This window comes from Zalophus californianus, chromosome 1 (genome assembly GCF_009762305.2).
Source record: "Zalophus californianus isolate mZalCal1 chromosome 1, mZalCal1.pri.v2, whole genome shotgun sequence".
NCBI classification, from domain to species: domain Eukaryota; kingdom Metazoa; phylum Chordata; class Mammalia; order Carnivora; family Otariidae; genus Zalophus; species Zalophus californianus.
In genome coordinates, this window is record NC_045595.1 from 78,633,963 (window position 1) to 78,653,991 (window position 20,029).

The 20,029-nt window shown below is 38.9% G+C and overlaps 1 protein-coding gene across 12 annotated transcripts in view; it reads left to right on the forward strand.

Annotated features, from left to right (window-relative positions):
* Positions 1–20,029, forward strand: part of THRB (thyroid hormone receptor beta) — a 376,102-nt gene that overhangs the window by 221,144 nt on the left and 134,929 nt on the right. The window contains exon 1 of one of the 12 annotated variants that reach the window (XM_035728281.1): positions 5,671–5,693. The exons of 10 other annotated variants lie outside the window; for them this stretch is intronic. The gene's annotated coding sequence lies outside the window, so the exon portion shown is untranslated. Of the gene's footprint in view, positions 1–5,670; positions 5,694–18,440; positions 18,510–20,029 lie in introns of those variants that run through there. One more of the 12 variants, XM_027584831.1, reaches the window with a different exon arrangement.

A 20,029-nucleotide genomic window follows, 5' to 3' on the forward strand; every position in this document is an offset into this window, starting at 1 on the left:
TTGGGAGAATGGTTTTGAAACTGCCCAAAACAGTTACTACTTGGAGAAGTCATATGCAATAAAGACAGTTGGATTTGTTGGCCTTCAGTCTCCAAGTATGATAGTGGCTTAAATCGGAAGGCTGTCTATAAGAGCATGAAAAGGAGGTTAACAAAAGAAATACAAGAATATAGGGAGGTTTCCCAGACTCCTTTCTTCTCCTGCAGTCCCTGGACATTTCAGTTCCTGGGGAAGTGGCATTTTGGGGATGAGTACAAAGCCCATTGGTGTGTCTAAGTCCAGTAGTTACTCAGCCTCTGATATACATCAGATCACCTGGAGAGAGCATTTTCAAACTGTAGAGGGTTGCAGGAGGTCCAGCGGGACCTAGTGAATCAGGGGCTCAAAGGCCACAGCCTGGTCTTTTGAGTTGTGTTTTAAAGTCCCCAGGTGGTTCGGCTGCACACCAAAGGTCAAGAGCCACTGCAGGTCATTGTCTTTTCCCAGGCAGTCCCCAAAGTCCAAAAGAGGGGACAGAAAAGGAGGCCCACAATGGTCAGTCACAGAGTTAGGTTGCTTTCAAAAACATGCACTTCCATCCTGCTCAAGACAGAGCCAAATGAGAAGTACAAATAGGGCCCCAAAAGCAGTGCGACAGGATGAGATCCATAAAACAAGGCTCTCAGAATCATTGGCAGTAGTTTCTTTTCCCTTGAATTCTTCCCCCTCATAAGAGAAAGGATCAGACAGTGATGTTTTCAGCAGCAAAGGTGCCTGTAATTGTGGGCTGGGCTTTCGAGATAGAACAGACATTTTTTTTAAATGTGTCCTCAGAGATGATCCATGTCAGCTCCTTCGTTCATAGATGAAGAAAGCGAGATCAGTGGTGGTATTCAATTTTCGAAGTTTCATAAAGTTAGGAGTGATTATTAACACTTTGGGCAAACAGCCAGTGTGGATGTTTAAATTAAACTTTAGCTGTCCACGGCTGTACCATAACATTTTATTTATCCTTACATGAATTTAAAATGACTGTTACATGTTGCTTTCTATATTCCTTTTCCAAACACACATTTATGTTTGTTGCAAAACTCAAGATGCAAACCCCTTGTTTCCGAAACATTTGAAAGAGGAAAGTGCCGGCCAGGAACCAAGTGCCAGGAAAGTGCTGGGCAAAGCAGAGGGCCAGACTTGGGAGGAACTCACACACTCTGATAAGAGCGTATCGCTTAGACTCCTTGAGTCGTGGTTTACAAATCCATAAACAGCACATTATGTGAGAGAGGAAAAACAGAGTGCTTTGAACTGATGTCAAGCTGGCACTGAAATCCAGGTTCGAGAATACTGGAATTGAAGTTCCTTTAGTCATCGAAAGAGTTCCAGTGACAACCCACTGGAAGTGGAAATGGTTTCTGCTGGCAAAAGCAGAACGTGGAGATGATCTTCTCCAGGCTTTTCACACTGCAAGTTTTAACAAGTAGTGAGCATGAAATGAATTAAGTGGGTCATATCCAGCATTTTCTCATGAAAAACAATAGATTAGAATAGAAGCTGTATAATAAATCTTTCATTGGAAGGTTAGGTAGTGTTTCACGAAACTTGGTTTGGGGTGTCTGGAGAAGGGTGTGTCACAGTGCAAAATATACTTGTTCTAGATCAGCTAGTCCAATACCTTCACTTTATAGATAGGAAAAAAGTTAGACCAAAAGAGGTTGGGGGACCTGGGTGGCTCAGTCGGTTAAGCGTCTGCCTTCGGCTCAGGTCATGATCCCAGGGTCCTGAGATGGAGCCCCATTTGGGCTCCCTGCTCAGTGGGTAGTCTCCCTCTGCCCCTCCCCCACCCCTGTGCTTGCACATTCTCTCTCTTTCAAATAAATAAAGTCTTTAAAAAAATAAAGTAAAATAAATAAATAAGAGATTAAGTGACTTGCCCAAAGTTGCACTCTTATCAAACATAAATTGAGAAATTTGAATTTTAAAAAAACCAACTCAGTCCTTTAAAAATCCAGTTGTTCCCCAAATCTGAGGAATGATTCTACAATGACACAAATTTTCCTTAGAAGAAAACCCCAGAGCCTACTGGAGGAACAATAGCATCTGTTCCCATGGGATATTAGAAGACTATCATTTTACTGAACTCAATGAACTGGGCTGGGTGTCAAGTGCTTTGGAGGAATTACATCATTTCATTCTCCCACAATAACGTAGATGCTCTGCCCTCACAGATGAGTAAACAGGCGCTCGAAGAAATGGCAGTTGCTCTACCAAGGGAAGCAGCTGCCTTGTGAGTCCCGAGCCCACGCTCACTTGCTTAGTTGCTCTCTCTCGTCATTCTTTCTCTTCAAACAAATAAATGGATAGCTCAAGAAAAAATAGATTGATGCCCAAACCCTAATATATACACATATATTTAGCATTTAGGTATTATATACTTTATAAGTAAAGCCTAATCAAACAAAGAGTTTAAGAACCTTCTCTCTCAGAGAAAAATAAATGGAAAGGCAAACAGTATAGGATGTTTGAGTGGAGCCTTTGCTGCCAGCACAGTTTTCTGTCAGGCTTAGTGATTCTTAAAATTGAATTAACCAATAAGCACTAACTGGAACAGCAACAATCTGGTATTTTTGCCGTGAATGAAATATGACGAATTTTTGCTTCACTTTCTCCAGGCAGGTGCCTTGTGAATGTCATCTGCTTTGTGTGTCACAATTAGGATAAAAATGCTTCTGATTGTGATAATCATAGAAGAGAAATAGACAAATTGGAAAGAATGACTGGGAGGAAAAGAAAACAGACAGAAGGAATGAGTCATCAAAACTGATCATTACAAAGGCTTTACAAGTTATTTATGCATACATTCATTCATTCCTGGTTTCTTGAGGTAGTTTTTTTTTTGAAGAGAATGATATTACAAATGCATGTAACCCACAAAGAGAACACAAATGAATCCGTCGAAACTTTAAAATAGCTAACATTAATTTGCTTCCCCAGTTAACCTTAATTGTTTATCCCTTTGGTTTTTGCTCAGAACATTCTATAATTTTAGTCCATATAAACAGTATTTCAATGTAGTACATACCATTTACCATCAGATGCAGAGAATTAGAGATTGGGAAAAGTCAGTTTGCCACAGACTCAATTGCTGAATGGAAATAAAAATAACTTAGTCTGCCCTCTCCCAATCACTCTAAGGAAAGCACTCATTGAAATTAAAGGGCAGAGCAGAATGATAATCTAATGCATCCCACCCCGCCAGCCAGTCCTGACACTCTCATTGTCAAAGACACCAATGCTACTCAAAGTGTGATCCTGTGACCAGCAGCATCAGCATTACCTGGGAGTATGCGAGAGATGCGAATCTCAGAGTCCTCTCCAAACCTCCCGAATCAAAGTCTGCATTTACCAAGGTGCCCTGGGATTCAAGTGCATGTTTAAGTTTGAGAAGCAGTGGGCTATACCCTTATAAGGGGGAAAAAACCCAAGGCTACACTGGAGCAGTTGAGATCAAAGTATAACCACAACCCCCCAAGTGGGAAAAATTCAAGACGTGATTTGATTGTCATTGTGGAATACATGAAATACTTGGAAGGAGGTTGTTGATTTACCCTTTCAAGTCAGAACAAAAGGAAATTTAAATTGTCTTGGGAGAGATGAAGGTGAGTCAGATAGAAAGAAACTAAAATGCTTTCTATCTGATCCATTTCAAGGATAGGAGCGTGGGTTAGATCCCCAGGTGTTTTTGGTGGACCAAGGGATTTTGTTTGGTCAGTGACCTCTTCTTATTTATGACAAATGGTACTGGTTTGTTTTTTGTTTTTTTGTTTTTTCATTTATAGTGGTGATAAAATATTTGCTTTGAAAAGAAGTTGATTTCAGGTTTTTAAGTGGGTCAATTTAAAGAACTATAATAATTAAATAATAGGACAGATGGATTGAGGGTGGGATATGACCAGCAAGCGGGCTTGCTAGACTAGGTCTGTATCCCCCAGAATTTCACATTTCACAGCTGAGCATCATGCTTAAAAAGAAATAGAGAATGGCCAGCTTTTCTATTTTGCCAAAGAAAGATGTTTGAAAACAGAATAAACAAACACTTTTTACCCACTATCACCAAATAAAAGATAGAATATTTTCATACCCCTAAAAGCAAGAGAGACAATAGCAGAAAGAAGGATTAGACCTTCCCAAGAAAATATGGTTGGCAACCTTACAAAGACATATACACATAGGTCAACACTCCCTTATCCAAAATCCTTGTTAGACGGGTCCCAGAATTCAGATTTTTTTGGAGGGTATGGGGTTCTAGAAGGTATGAAAGTAGTATTACAGCATCTGAGGGAACATCCCATACCATAAGAAGCACATTTATATTTCTGCAGAGAAATATTCACACTATATAAAACTATATATAAATATAAATATTCACACTAAGTTGAAGCAAAAAAGACAGAACATCCCTATGAAATCAGGTCGGTTTTTACCACCAAATGAGTTATGAAAAAACTTAGAGTTTCTGACAGCTTTAGATTTTGAAATTACCAATAAGGAATCATGCACATTTATATTATATAGTATTGCCCTTTTTCTTCTCATTTTGCTGTGGAGCAAGAAGCATTCTATCACTAACAGGACTGATGACCCTGGAGTGTGTTTTTGGCCTCTAATCATATAATTTCTTCACTTATTCTCCACTTAGAACCATAGCCCTGTGGTGATGAGATATATTAATTCATGTCTACATGAGTGTGATTAAAGAGATTTTTAAATGGTCACCTGCTAGAACATGTCTGTGGGGCAGAGATGTCTGTTTTGTTCACTGATATATCCCAAGCACTTAAGAGTGCCTGACACATTATAGGTGCTCAGTGTTTGTTAAATCAATGAAAGATTTGCAAGTTAACAACCTATGCAAATACTAAAACTATCACTGACAGCTCATGGACATAGAGTTGAGTTATGGCGTGTGTGAGTGTGTGTTCAATTCAGAGCAATCTGCTACATATTTCTACAAAAAAAAAATATGTATATGTGAGTTCTTCCCATGGGTTCTTCAGTTGTAAACAGAATGTGAATAAGAAAGTTCCAGATAACGATGTCATATATTGAATCATCTGAAACTCCTGAGTCAACAGAAATAAGTATTTGGTACTGATGGTTATGTTTTAAAGACAGAATATTTCATTTTCTTTGCTATTTTGGATCCAGGTGGTCAAAAACTAAGTGAAAGGTTAATGAACTTTAATAGGAAAAAAGACCACGAATACAGTAAAATATTCAGTGGAAATAAAATAATTCAGTAAAATAAGATACAGTGAAATTTTAAAAAGAAATTGCTTAGCAACCAAGGATCTGAATTGATTTTCATGATCACAACAAAATATGACTACAGCTGGACGAAATGTGATGGCAAAAGGAAACTAGTGTAACTTTCAAAAAGGAAGTTAAATTGGTTCTCTTCCCTTGACTCATATGGGTATGGTTTTGATAAGTGTGATTAAATGAGCAAAACTTCTTTGCCAGGAAAAAAATTATCCCCAACTAAAAGAAAGGCAGTATCTTCTAAGTAAAGACAACATGTTAGCACATCATAAATTATTGGCAATCTTTTTCAGAACTAAGACAAAATCCTACAGGCATGTACCAACTACAGTGTACAGTGAAATTTTAAATGGCTCATGATCCCGTCCACCAAAGATTATGGAGCTCAATTGTTAGTAAGTATCCATTACCTTTGAAACGTAACAACCCTTTGACCATTGTAATCATAATGGCTCTCACTTAGTGAGTGTTTACTATTTGCCAGGCACTGTATGATAAACACTACTCATCTAACACACTTATTGGTGTCACCGCCCCCCACTGCCATTTTAGAATTGAGGACATTGGAATTCAGAAAATTTCAATAACTTTCTAAGTTTATACCACAGTAAGTGGCAATGTTGGGGTTGTATCCAGATCCATCTGATCCATATATCACCCATTGTACCACTCTACCTTCCTCCAGCCACACTAGTCACATGAAATGCTAAAACTCTGTGACTCTCGGATGTAAAGGTAACTGACACCCAACAGCAAGCACTTCCAATTACTGTCATTTATTTTCTTCTGTTGAGTGTTTTCATCTTCTGCCACTGCTTATGACAATAAATGCACCCAGAAAGTCAAGAGCAGTTGATCTCAGCTAATAGTCTTTTCAACTTGCCATTAGTTTCTTACCTGGTTATTAAAATGGCTCATTCTGAAATAGATTTGTGGGATTTTAATTGTCTAATTAATTGTTTTCTTGTACTGTTTCCTGTCTTAAATAACGAAACTTTCAGTTAGCTTTGTCAGTCGCCACAAGAAAAGAATTTACAGAATTCCTATTATGCAGCCTAATTTATTTTAAGCAGAGACTCCACATATGAACAAACCAAAGTAAGAAAATACTGCCATAGAAGTCAAGTGTAATTAAAACCATAAATCATCAATTCATTCATTTAACAAATGTATTGAGTACCCTGGTTTGTGTTAGAAATTGGTGTAGGTGCTTTGGGGAATCTAAAATCCAATTTAATAGGGAGATGCGGAGTCTTTCAAGAGAAAAGAGGCTTTAAAATATCCTGTTAAGGCTGATGTTTGAGATAAGACCATAAAGGCAAGGGATTATTACATATTGTCTGTGGCTGCTTTCACACTCTAATGGCACATTTGAATAATGGTCACAGGGATTGTATGGCCTGCAAAGCCTAAAATATTTACTATCGGACCCTTTATAGAAAAGATTGCCAAGCTCTGATTTAGTGCACTCTAAACACAAACATCTAAAGCACATCACTAGCTTCAGTATATAGGCAGGAATAATTTGTCTCTAATCCTTTAAAATTTCTTTATTTATTTACTTGTCAGAGAGAGAGAGCGCACAAGCGGGGAGAGCAAGGAGCTCGATACAGGACTCGATCCCAGGACCCCGGGATCATGACCTGAGTCAAACGGAGGCATTTAACCCACTAAACCACTCAGGCATCCCAATTTGTCTCTAATCCTAACTCTATAAGTACACAAAATACTTTCTAATAAATAATATTTAATGTCTCATAAATACTATCTCCTTCCAAGGAATCTGTGCTTGTCTACATCTAAAAGCTAGGTAGCCTTTAAAATATTGTTCATGTTATGTGGATGGAACTGGAGGGTATTATGCTAAGCGAAATAAGTCAATCCGAGAAAGACAAGTATCATATGATTTCACTGATATGAGGAATTCGAGAAACAAGGCAGAGGATCATAGGGGAGGGGAGGGAAAAATGAAACAAGACGAAACCAGAAAGGGAGACAAGCCATAAGAGACCCTTAATCTCAGGAAACAAACTGAGGGTTGCTGGAGTGGTGGGGGGTGGGAGGGATGGGGTGGCTGGGTGATGGACATTGGGGAGGGTATGTGCTATGGTGAGCACTGTGAATTGTGTAAGACTGATGAATCACAGACCTGTACCACTGAAACAAATAATACATTATATGTTAATAATAATTAAAATAATAAATAAATATTGTTCATGTAACAAGACGATCGCTTCCACAGAAATCCTTTGATAAACTTATTTAGCAGGAGGAAAGCAATAGAGACCAGAATGTAAGTGATGAAAAGGAGGCAAATACATAAGAAATAGGGAAGAGTATTAAGAGAGAAGACATAAAATAAGAAACGTAAACACAGCAAAATTCGCTAATTCAAGAGTTATAATACATACAAACATTTTTAAGTTTTCTTAATACCGAACACAGAGCAGTGACGCCAGCAGGCCGGCTCTGGGGACCGGGAGGGGGTCCCACAGGGCCAGCCAGGAGGGTCCCTGGCTTCTCGTAGGATAGAAATCAAGCATAAGCCAGCAGACAGTGAGAGCAGAGTTTACTGGAGATATAGAGAGACCAGATAGAGATGGAGGGTCTGGAGACTCGGAAAGGAAAGGAGCATGAGTCTCGTCTTTGTTCTAGGTCTGGGGAGTTTTATTGAGGATGGTGGTTTAGTGTATGTGTCGTCTCAGGCACCTGGGAACTGGTTAGAGCAAAGATGAGGGCCCAGGTGTTACTCCTTGGAGCCAGGAGGCCTTGGCATCAAGATGTCTAGTGCCCGGTGGTCTGGAATAGGCATATGATAGCTTCCTCTGGTCATTTTCACCTGGTCCTTCCTTAGATGTGATCTAATCTAAAGAAATCATTAACTCCTTGTCCCTTCCGAGGCGGACATAGCTATTTGATTACAAGGCACGTGTAAAGTGGGGTGGGGTGGGGTGCAGGTCCTAGCAAGAATTGAAGTAGGAAAAGGAGCAAAAAGTAGGTTTTTATGGAGTCCTTCACTTTCCCTGTGTCAGCAATGCTTCTGTTCTGGTCCTAGAAGCCTGTTAGCCAACATGGAAACTTTTACATCACAAAACTCTAGATGAGCTAAGTAAACTGTAACAAAAAGTTGTTAACGTGCCGCAGATACAGCACACCACTGGAAGATAGCAGGCACCAGAAATGAAAGTAGACACTAAAAGATAAATCACGGGGTTCCAGAAATATCACAAGGAAAGCAAATACTGCAGGTGAGAGTCATCAGATACTATAAAAAAAAAAGTATTACCACCACGAGAACTTTATATGATGGAAACAATTGGAAAGACCATAAGTAGAAATGAGTAAAATAATTAGAGTCAGAATAAGGAATAAATGCCATAAGAAAGAAGCTATCGTTGGGATAAGAAGAAAAGTGGATAGATTTAAAAATGAACTAAACAGAAGTTGTGGGGAAAGTACCTTCTAAATTAAAAGCCTAATAGGATAAACAGGTTAAATAGAAACAGTTGAGCTAATGAAGTAGCAGGAAATTCACAGGAATCCATCACATAATAATAAAGAGATGGAAAATATGAAAGATTGGGAGATAGAGCTAGTAGAATAACAAGGTCCAAGATAAAGAGAACCGGAGTTTCAGAAGGTACAAGGCAAGGTAAACAGAATGGGCAAAGGACAGTTTTCAAAGTGATAATCACAGTTAATTTTCCTAAATAGTTGAGAAGCATAATGAAGTCCTAAGCAGGATAGATAAGAATAAATCCCTGCCTAGAAGCATTGTCAAGAACAGCCAACACCATGATAAAATCTTGAAAGCAACTAGAGGTAAGACTCAGAATCCCCATTTAAAAAAAAAAAAAAAGAAACAAAGAAAAAGGCTAGGAATTGTTCCTTTAGTCCAGAAGATAAGTGATCTACAATAGTGTTGTGTTGTTCCCACGATGGGGACTCTGCACTCCTCGTGGTCTAGGAGATGATTTTAGTTGGGCCCAGAATGATTGTAGGCAGAAGACGAGGTGTTGACATGAACTCACCTCTCAGTTTACTTCCGGATTGATTAGACCCAGGCCAAAGCCGCCGCTGGGCTACTCACCCTTATGCACTCTCCACTCCTGCCTGTCGCCTATCCCTGCAACAGCATTGGGTCTCAGGCTTGCTCCTCGACCCCTGTATCTAGCTACCAATTCCTAATATTGTCTCATTTTCTATGTGTTTGAGAACCCATATAGGTTTTTCATTTAGAATAGTGACAAGTAGGTATCTCTTTCAACGAATTTAAGTTTTTAAAAAGTGTGAGTTGATTTGGAGGCAAGTATCAAGTACAGTTGTTATTCAGGTATGGCCAAAATTATGAAAGTTATACATGAATAAGTAACATTTGGCAATGCTCATTCTTAAAAAATGGAGTTGAGAAACCAGTGTTCTAGCCGCCTGTCCTTTCCCAGCTAACAGTGTAAACTAGACCATTGCATTCACCCTGTTTCCTTTGTTAGAAGATATGAGGGTTGAACTGGGAAAACTTTACGAGCTTCCCTGTACCAAAATTCTGTGAAGGTGAACAACCATGAAGATTACCCAAGACGGGCATTCAGCCAGAACCATTTAGCACACCTCCCCCCAGACTGGCCATTTATTCCCCCACAATGACACTGTGTTTCATCACAGGACCTTGGGTATGCTTAAAACAACAGTTAAGCCTGTTAGATTCCTAACTGTAATGCCTCGATTCCAGAAAGAATAAAAGAATGGACTTCTTTTTTTTAAGATTTTATTTATTGGAGAGAAGGCACAAGCGGGGAGGGGCAGGGAGAAAGATTCTGAAGCCGACTCCACATTGAATGCAGAGCCCTACATGGGGCTCGATCCCATGTCTGCGAGACCAGGACCTGAGCCGAAACCAGGATTCAGAGCCACCCAGGTGCCCCTGGACTTCTTTTTCTTCTTCTTCTTCTTTTTTTTTTTTTTTTACCTTTAAACTACTTATTTATTTGAATGTGTTTATTTAATATAGTTGACATACAAAGTTACTTTAGTTTCAAGTGTACAACATCGTGATTTAACTTCTCTGTACTATGCTATGCTCACCAGGAGTGTAGCTACCATCTGTCATCTTACAAAACTATTACTTTTGAAGAAAAATGACTAACAAATTTGTCTCAGGAGTCTGGACCATGAGATGTGCCTCCTGCTATGCTGGGACCCACGAAGATTTTAAGTGCAGGTCAGCTCTCTCCAGTGCCACTAGTTGGAGAATAAAAGGTGCCCAGGGCCCTGTGCTACATCTGTATTTGGACTCCCCCGTTTGTTTTCATAACATTTTGAAAGGTAGCTTTCACCATAATATCTGCTCATGGCTCACTTTAGCTAATAAAAAGCAAACAGGTTTTATGTCATGCCTTCCTCTAAACCCTAACTCTGCCACATCCAACTTAAAAATAACTCCCATTTTCTCTTTTGACTTAGGGGGTCAGCCAACAGAATCCTCTGGCTTCTTCAAAATTCGTATGGGTTGTGTAGGGTCAGAACTTCTGGAGTGCACAGTATCATAGTGCCTTCTCCCCTGTGGTTCCATTTTCCCCTCCCCCTCTTTTCTCTCCTGCTGATTTAGTCTGGGTGCTATAGATCCTCCTTAGTATGTGTTCCTTGACCATTTGCATTGTATTTGTGTTTCAGACTTATCTGCTGTGATCACCTTTCCTTTTGTTGGTGACCCTTTATGTCCCTGCTGAGCACAGCTCCAACCTTGCTATTCTGGGCCTCCCTAGAATCATGCCTACTTGAGCATTGGCTTAGTGGAAGCATATCTTCTTGGGTATCTCTCAGAGGCGAACTCTCATTCTGGCAGTAAGAGGGGAATCTAACACAAAGATTATAACCCAGCAAGAAGTTTGCTCCTATCTATGCCTTTCACCATTTTGCTCCAGAACCTGACTTGACAGCCTTTTAACTGTACATGACAATGATATAGATAGCCTGTCTTGTACTTTACATTGATTCCAGAAGGTTCTGGTGTATGACCATTGGTTGAGCTGGAACACTGGCACCCAGCGGAGAAGGAAAATAAAAGGCAGTGCTTCAGCTCCATACACATGTATTCCCCTGTTGGGTATGGACAAACATCTGCCAGCTAAGGAGTTCACTGTGTGTTCTCTTCCTTCTCCCAAGGACCCCCTCCATCTGGACCAGCTACGGGCTATGTTCCTCCCCATATTTTATTCTAAACATTTTTGTGCAAGATTAGATGAACTCATGCTTTTAAGAACCAAAGGATGTTAAAGAAGGAAAGAAATTTAGAAATAACCTAGTCGAGCTTCTACATTTTACAAAGGGGATCAAAAGGCCAAAGGGAAAAAGAGCCCCTGACTGACTGGGGATAAAGGCAGAGGCTAGAATTCAAGTCTGCCAACTCCAAGTCCAGTGCAATTTTCAGAACACCATCTGACTTAAGTCTCCATGTCCTGAGTAATTGACCCATCATTAGCTGCTACTTCAGTTCCTTTGCAGACCCTTGCAAGAATTGCATGGATGCTAGCAATGTTTCTATTAAGCCCCACCTGGAAGGGCTGGGAAGTATCTAATTTCTAGCCAGCTTGAGTAATGGCATTATAGATAGATGCTCATAATGTTAGCACCCAAGACTGCAGATTCACTTGATTAAATGGCAACATGGATCCCTTTACATTTTTGTTATTTTGATAATTAGATGGGATTTCCTCTCTGACCTGACACTTGTATTTTGTTTTTAACGTGAGTCAGACAATGAGTAATTCATTGTAGTGTTGCAGAGCAAACTATGCCTGTAGCTCGTTAAAATGTGTTTAAAGTTTAATAAAATTTTACTCCATTTAGTAATAAATGTGGTTAAGTGTCTGGCATGTCATGCATGCTTTTAATGGCCTGTTTGCTTTTCAGAGATTGAAGCAAGAGAAATTATTAAAAAAAAAAAAAAGATTAAGACAGCCTTAGTTGCAGTTTTAAAATTTTTGCCATCTTCAACAGAACCATCTGTTACCTTCTATGTTTCCAAAATATAAAATGCTGATCTATATGATCACATTTTTTTAAAATATTTCTTTTCCACTTCCCAATCTGAGTAAATACCACCCATTTCTAAGAAGTTAAATAGCATTGTTTAATTCTTCAACGTTCAAATACGTTTGATGTTGGCAAGAAAGAAAGACAAATTAATTGGGGAGAAGATAATTCAGAAAAAGACAAACAAGGAAGTATGACTGGACAATTTGCAAAGATCTGCCTTTGCAAATTGTCCAGTCATACTCTGCATGTAAAGTGGGGTGCTCACCGACAGCCCTTTTTCCTGGGCTTCTCTATGCTATTCTCATGCTTGGCTGAATACATCATCAAGTGTATTTTTGGTTTTGTTTTTCTAGAATCACTGTGGGGTGATTTAATTTCCTGAGTCCCCCCACATCTTTCAGAATGCCCTTTGCATCTCACTGATGTTGGCTGAGTCCACTAATCTTCCTCAGTACTTTGTAAATAATTGCCTCGTTGTCTGTAAGTTTGAATATCACTGTGGAGAAATCTTAGGCTAGCCAAAATTATTGCCTTTCTAGGAACTTTCTTGTTCTTCTTAGTTGACTAAAAAATTATTTTCTTAACCTTCAAGTTCATGACTTAACTAAGATATGGCTAGTGGTCCATCATTCTTTATCAGTTTTTTTTCCTGGAACATTGCATGTCCCTCTGATCTGCAGTTTGAAGTCTTCTTTCATTTCAGGAAAAGTTTCCAATATTCCATTCCTCTTCTGTTACATTTCTCTTCTCTAGAAGCACCAATTATCCCTATGTTCTATTGTCTTTGTTCTCTGCCTCTATCCACTTATCTAACTGCTATAAACTGTCTCTTCCCTCTCCACTGACCATTTTATGAGGTCTTTCTACTTGTCATTATTTTAGTTTTATACCCTTTTGTTTCAATATTTTTATTTCTATCATGGCGCCATTTTGGTTCTCAGTTTGTTTTCTTAGCTATTCATCTCCCTTTTAATTACTCTAGTCTGTCATAAATTTGTTTTAATATCTTGTTTAATCTCTTATAAATTGAGTACTTAAAGAAAATTTTCTTATTTGTCATGGGCTATAGCTGCCTCATACACTAAATTGTTCTCTCTCCCTTTCTCTATCTCTATCTCTCTGTCTCCCTCCATCCTTCTATAAGAGGGCACATTCTTGTTCATGCTTGTTCATGCCACTTTCTTTTTTACTCTAGTAGAGTGTAGGTGAATTTTTCTCGACATTTTCCCCATATCATCTCAAAATCCTTTGTCTTCCTTTCTGAGTACAGTTTGTGGAATGACCGTTGGATTCCAACCTCTTTTTATTTGTTTATTTATTTATTTGAGAGAGAGAGTGCATGAGCAAGGGGGAGGGGTAGAGGGAGAGGGAGAAGCAGAATCCCCACTGAGCAGGGAGCCTGATGCGGGATTCAGTCCTAGGACCCTGAGATCATGACCTGAGCCAAAGACAGATGCTTAACCAACTGAGCCACGGAGGTGCCCCTCCACCCTCTTTTTCGCTAACCTCTTTTTTGAAGCAAGAAAATTCAAATAAGGAAGCACCAGCATGGCAGGTTGCCTTTCCTTGGAACCTGGGCTTAGTTCCCTCTTCTAAATCCCATTAGATGTCCCAAACCTGGGTCTCCTCCACCAAATGCAATGGACTCCATGGTTGTGCACTGCAGCTCTTTTTCCAATCTGGATCAGAGCCCTGCCTCTGCCAACATCCCATGATCATACACTGAGCTACTATTTTCTAAGGTGTTTTTCTTGACTTTTCCCAGGGCTACCTCTTCACTTCCCTCAGATCACTACTTTCTGAGTCTAAAGATATCATTAGAGTTTTTCTGGATTCATTTCACTCACCTTCCTTCCTCTGTACTGTCACAGAGGAGAGAAGTAGAGTTACAGTATTTCAGGCCAGCTACTCCTAATCCTGTGACCAGTACTTTTTAAGATGAGGATATGAAGTTATACACCTTTCTTTGCTTTGTGGTCGCTGGCAATATTTTGTTTGGGTTTGTTTTAATGTATAATTTTGTTCATTTGTAAGTATTTAAGGAGAGAGACTCCATGATCCAACTTTATACAATGATATTTTCTCTCTGTCATCTCAAAAACCACATCCACGTCTACACAAAAAATAGCACTACACAGATTTTGAAAAATTTAAATGAAGATTAAAACTTCCATGTCAAATATTTAATTTCATTATTGATTTTATGATTACAAAAGGATACATTCTTTAAGAAATGAATACAGAAAAGTATTATAAAAAATACATAGACATTCTCATATCATTCTGGTGTGTTTTCTTTTAGTATTTTATGTATCTGTGTATAGTTTTAAAAATTGGATTCATACTTCATATATGGCTTTTATGTGGTGGCTTGTTTTGCTTCTAACAGTACACTATGAGCACTTAACATAGCCTTAAATATTCTTTGAAAAAAAATTAATCATGTGGAAGCATGCTGATATATTCAAATAGTCTCTTATTGTTGCATATTTATGCTATTTATAATTTTTGTTAACATTAATGCTGGGGTGAACATCTTTCTACATAAATCTTTGGGTGTATTTCCTTTAAAACATGTTAGTACTAATCATTATAAACCTTGGTTATTATTATACAGTGCTATAGAGAGATAAAGAGACATCCTGTACCAGATTAACTCTTGGGACATAAAATTTTTAATAAATTTAGTTGGATGTATCATAGTGCTTTTTCCTCATAAAGTCAAGGTCTAAAATCATGTGAATTCTGATGAATTATTTAATGAAAGCCACTAGGGCATTTTCTAAACTCTTTGCATTGTTTTCAAAAAGTACCACTTTACTGCCTTGATCAATGCCCTCTGGCTTTTTCCACAGAGTTCAGAGTAGCATAGTGATTCAGCACACAAACTCTGGGATCAAAAAGACCTGGGATCTAACTCCAATTGTGTGACTTGTATGATCTGATGCTCCCTCCACTCCTCCCTCTTTGTCTCCTTCTTTATGTTCCAATGACACTGACCTTCTATCTGTCTCTCAAGCAGGCCAAGATCTCCAACTTGGCTCTTGCTATTCCTTCAAATGTAACACTCTTGGCCCAGTCTACTCATGGCTGACCCTTTCTCCTTCAAGGGTTCATTCTCTGCTCATCTAATGTTCTCATTAACTTTCCCTTCAAGTCATTCTCTGTTCCATTACTCTGTTTTATTTTCTTCATCATACTTCTCATTACTTAGAAGTATCTTAATAGTGGCTCTAAAAATAATAATAATAATAAAATAATGACTCTGATTAATGTTATTATTAGCTTACCTCAGCACCCATAATTCCCTTCCTCCCACCTACAGCTCTGGTGCCATTCTGCTGGGAGGGCGACTGCCCTCTTGTGGACTTGTAGGATAGTGCTACTAGAGGCGCAAAGACTAGTTTCACTTTTTGTAACCACAGGACTTATTGTTTTGGGGGGTGAGTTCTTCAACTGTCAAATATTTGAGACTTACTGATTTTCAGGTAGCTGATTAAGTGTTTAATCTGCCTGAAACAGGAATGACCTAAAATGTGAGATCACCTTGTTTGTAATAATAGTGGTCTCTAAGTTCATGAGTGTTTTCTCAATACCAACCAATGTGCTAAGGGATTTTCATACATTTTCTCATTTAGCTTAAGCATTGTCCACTGAGAAAACAAGGTGATAATTTGAGACATATAAAGAAAGCTTTCCTAAACTTCTAAATAAAGCTGATTCTCTCCACATCCAAGTTTGTCTGTGACTTTTCAGGGGAGAAAAATGAAAAGATGGAATATAGGGGTTTTTTTAAGCACCAAAATGGCCAGAATTCTTGACCCAACTCTGACCCTAATTATTGTGTGTCATTTAGAGATTTATTTGTCTTCTCTAGGTCTTAGTTTCCTCAGGTTGAGAGTCCTTCCAAGTATGAAATGATTTTAGGAAGACCCAGGAATCTAATAATTATGCTTGGCCAATGCCAAGGTGAGACAAAAACATCATTTCTTCCTCCTTCCCGGGATTGGTGGCTCCAAAATCCTAAGAACTAAGACATCATTTTGCAACAGAGTTACTTCTTTAAAGCTTCTAGAGGTGATCCTTAACTTATGAATAATAGATATGTTCTAAATGTAATTAATAATAATAATAATAGTTATGTTCTAAATGTAATTAACTATGTATTAATGTAATTATCTACATCTAATTCAACAGAAAATTACTCTGTAAATATTTATTGAGTAGCCACTCTGCCCTGGTGCTTGTATGGAGGAAATACCAGCAAAAAGATCTAACTGTTACCCCAATCCTCATGAAATTTACTATCCAGTGTATCATGAAGTTATCCTCAGTGTCATCTTCCAAAATAACTGGGAAGTAAGATGCCAAAATTTAAATGCTAGGAAATTGGATATATTTGTTACATTATGCACATTGATGGTATCATAATATAGGTAGTAAAGCATCTATTTTGGGCCTGACAAGTTTCCTTTCAACCTCTTATTAGCTGTGTGATCTTGAGGAAGCCACCTTACCTCTTTGCACATCTGTCCCCTCACTTGATAAACAGAGATAATGCTCCCGAATTTGCAGGGGTTTTGTAAGGATTAAATAAGATAATGTATACAAAGAGTCTGGCGTACGCGCTCAATATATGGCAGCTGCTGAGTGAAAAAGAACAGGAAGAGAGAAAGGAAAATTGGAAGCAGTCCAGGAACCAACTTGAGATTGGCAGGAAGCCAAAAACAGCAAAATTTCTTAATGTTGTTGTATATAAATGGCTGGAAGTCATAAAAAAAGTGAAGAGTAATATCATTTTCTATTATGTTTGAAACTAAAAATGGAATGCTTTGCCCCTCTATATTATACTAATTAATTACCATTGCCTTTCAGGTCTGGGCCCAGATACTCTAGAAAACATGTTCAGTTTTAACTCACCATCAAAATTGGCTAAAAATAGATTTGCAAGAAAATAAATTCTACAAATAAATATGTCAAAACACTGCTATGTGCCCAGCACTGTTGAAGGCACTGGAGATAAAACAATGAACAAAATAGGGGGGAAATCCTATCCTCATGGTATTTACAATCCAGTGGGGGAGAAATAGGTAATAAGTGATATAAAGAAGTAAATCAGATAGTATATGAAAAGGTGAAAAGCTCTCTATGGAGAGAAAGAAGAAAAGTGGAGTGGGGGATATAACTTCAAATAGGTGGTTAAGTAAAATATTGAAAAGGTAACATTTGAGCAAAGACTTGATAAAAGAGGGAGTAGGATCTTTAAGAATATACTATTTGGGGGAGCAGCTTTCCAGCAGGGGCTTGTTCAAAGACCCTGAGGGAGGAGCGAGGCTGTACATCTGGGAAACAGCAAGGAGGTTGGTTAGCCTGGAGTGGAGGAAGTGAGGAAGAGCGGCTGATGAAACTGGGGTCATGGGGGACTTTGGTTATCCAGAGTGTGATAGGAGACCACTGCAGGGTTTCTGCAGAGGGGCAAAATGAACTGACATTTAATTCAACCAGTGGAGTCATGTGACATAATTTATGTTTTAAAAAGATCACCTCCGGCTGCTTTTTGAGAATTAAATGTTGGGGACAGGAATAAATAAAAGCAGGTGAGTGAAATAAGTCAATCAGAGAAAGACATGTATCACATGACCTCACTGATATGAGGAATTCTTAATCTCAGGAAACAAACTGAGTGTTACTGGAGTGGTGGGGGGTGGGAGGGATGGGGTGGCTGGGTGACAGACACTGGGGAGGGTATGTGCTACGGTGAGCGCTGTGAATTGTGCAAGGCTGTTGAATCACAGATCTGTACTTCTGAAACAAATAACGCAACATATTTTAAGAAAAAAGAAAAAGAATAAGATAACAGGAGAGGAAGAAAAGGGGAGTATGTCAGAGGGGGAGACGAACCATGAGAGATGATGGACTCTGAAAAACAAACTGAGGGTTCTAGAGGGGAGGGGGGTAGGGGGATGGGTTAGCCTGGTGATGGGTATTGAGGAGGGCACATTCTGCATGGAGCACTGGGTGTTATGAACAAACAATGAATCATGGAACACTGCATCAAAAACTAATGATGTAATATATGGTGATTAACATAACAATAAAAAATTAAAAAAAAATAAAAGCAGGAAGACCAGGCTACTATAAGGATCCAGGTGGAGATGATGATAGTAACAATGGAGGTGAGAAGAATATTTTGATTCTGAGTCTTTTAGAATCATCATTTATGGTGATGAGAAAGACAAAGGGTGCAACAAACAAGTTTGTTTGAGGTAACTTTGGGGGGGCATAGGAAAGGTATATGATCTAGTTTCAGACCTGTCAAGTTTAAGATGTCCATTAGTGTACACAATTAGATATGCAAAGAGAGGTCTGGGCTATAAATAGACATTTGAGGACTATCAGCATATGGATGGTATTTAAAGCCATGAGACAGAACAAGATTACCAAGGGAGTGAGTACAAATAAAGAAGATGTCCAAGGAATAAGTTCTGGGAGCGTCTTAATGGGTAGAGGAAAAAGCACCAGAAAAGAGTGGAAGGAAAAATCAGGAAAGTGTCTTATCCCAGAGAGCCATAGAAGAAACTGTTTCTCAAAGAGGAGGTAGTAAACAGCTGTGTCAAATGCTGCCGATAGATCAAATAACCTGAGACTTGCAAATTGACTAGAGGATTTAGTGATTTGGGGTATCAAGGGTTACATGGACTAGGACAATTTTGTGGGAGTGATAGGGGCCAAGGCTGATTAGAGAAAATGGCAGAGAGTAATTGAAATCAGAGAGTATGGACAGCTCTTTGTTGCAAAAAGGAGCAGAGAAATGGAGGGGAAGTTAAAGAGTAAAGCAGAGTCCAGAGAAATTATTTTTTAAGATCCAAGAAATAACAACAAGTTTATTAGTCAATGAGTTGACCCAAAAAGGAAGGGACAAGTGATGAGGCAGGAAGGAAAAGGGAGAATTGATAGAGCAGTGTTCCTGAGCAGAAGGGCTAGAGATGGAATGCACGAGCAGAGAGGTTGACCCTAGTTAGGATGATAGCACAGCATCTACTGCCATGGTACCCAAAATGTGGTCCCAGGCCCATAGCATCAGCATCACTTGAGAATTACTAGAAATGCAAATCCTTGGGCCTTTCCCCAGACATCCTGATTCAGAAACTTTGGGGTTGAGGCCAACTAATCTTTTTTAACAAGTTCTCCTTGTGATTCTGATGCACAGAGAAGTCTGAGAACCACTAGTCTGTAGTAACGGAATATATAGGTGCAGATGATGGTCAGGAAGTAGATATGGCCCTGGGAGCATGGGAAATTCTCTCTGGTTGCTTCTATTTTCTCAGGGACATAGGAAGAAAGGACATTAGCTAAGAGGGAGGATTAGGGAGAAGTTGTTGGAGATTTGATGGAACAGGAAAGGTTTGAAATAGTTGTCTAGGAGAGTGGGAAAGTGAACAATCCAGGGAATAGAGTGTGTGTTGGAGAACGTTAAGCGCTCACGTGAGGCTTGTGGTCACGTGTCTATGCTGAGACAGTCAATTTGATTGTGTCTTTTCTCCAGCCATGTCTACCTGGAGTTGATAAAGACAGAAGAGAAATCTATAAGAGGAATAAATGAATAGAATGACTAATATAAGTAGAAGCTTTATAGATAAACATTGCTTTCCAGCATAGAAACTGCACTATTTCCTAAAGACCAACTTACATGTTA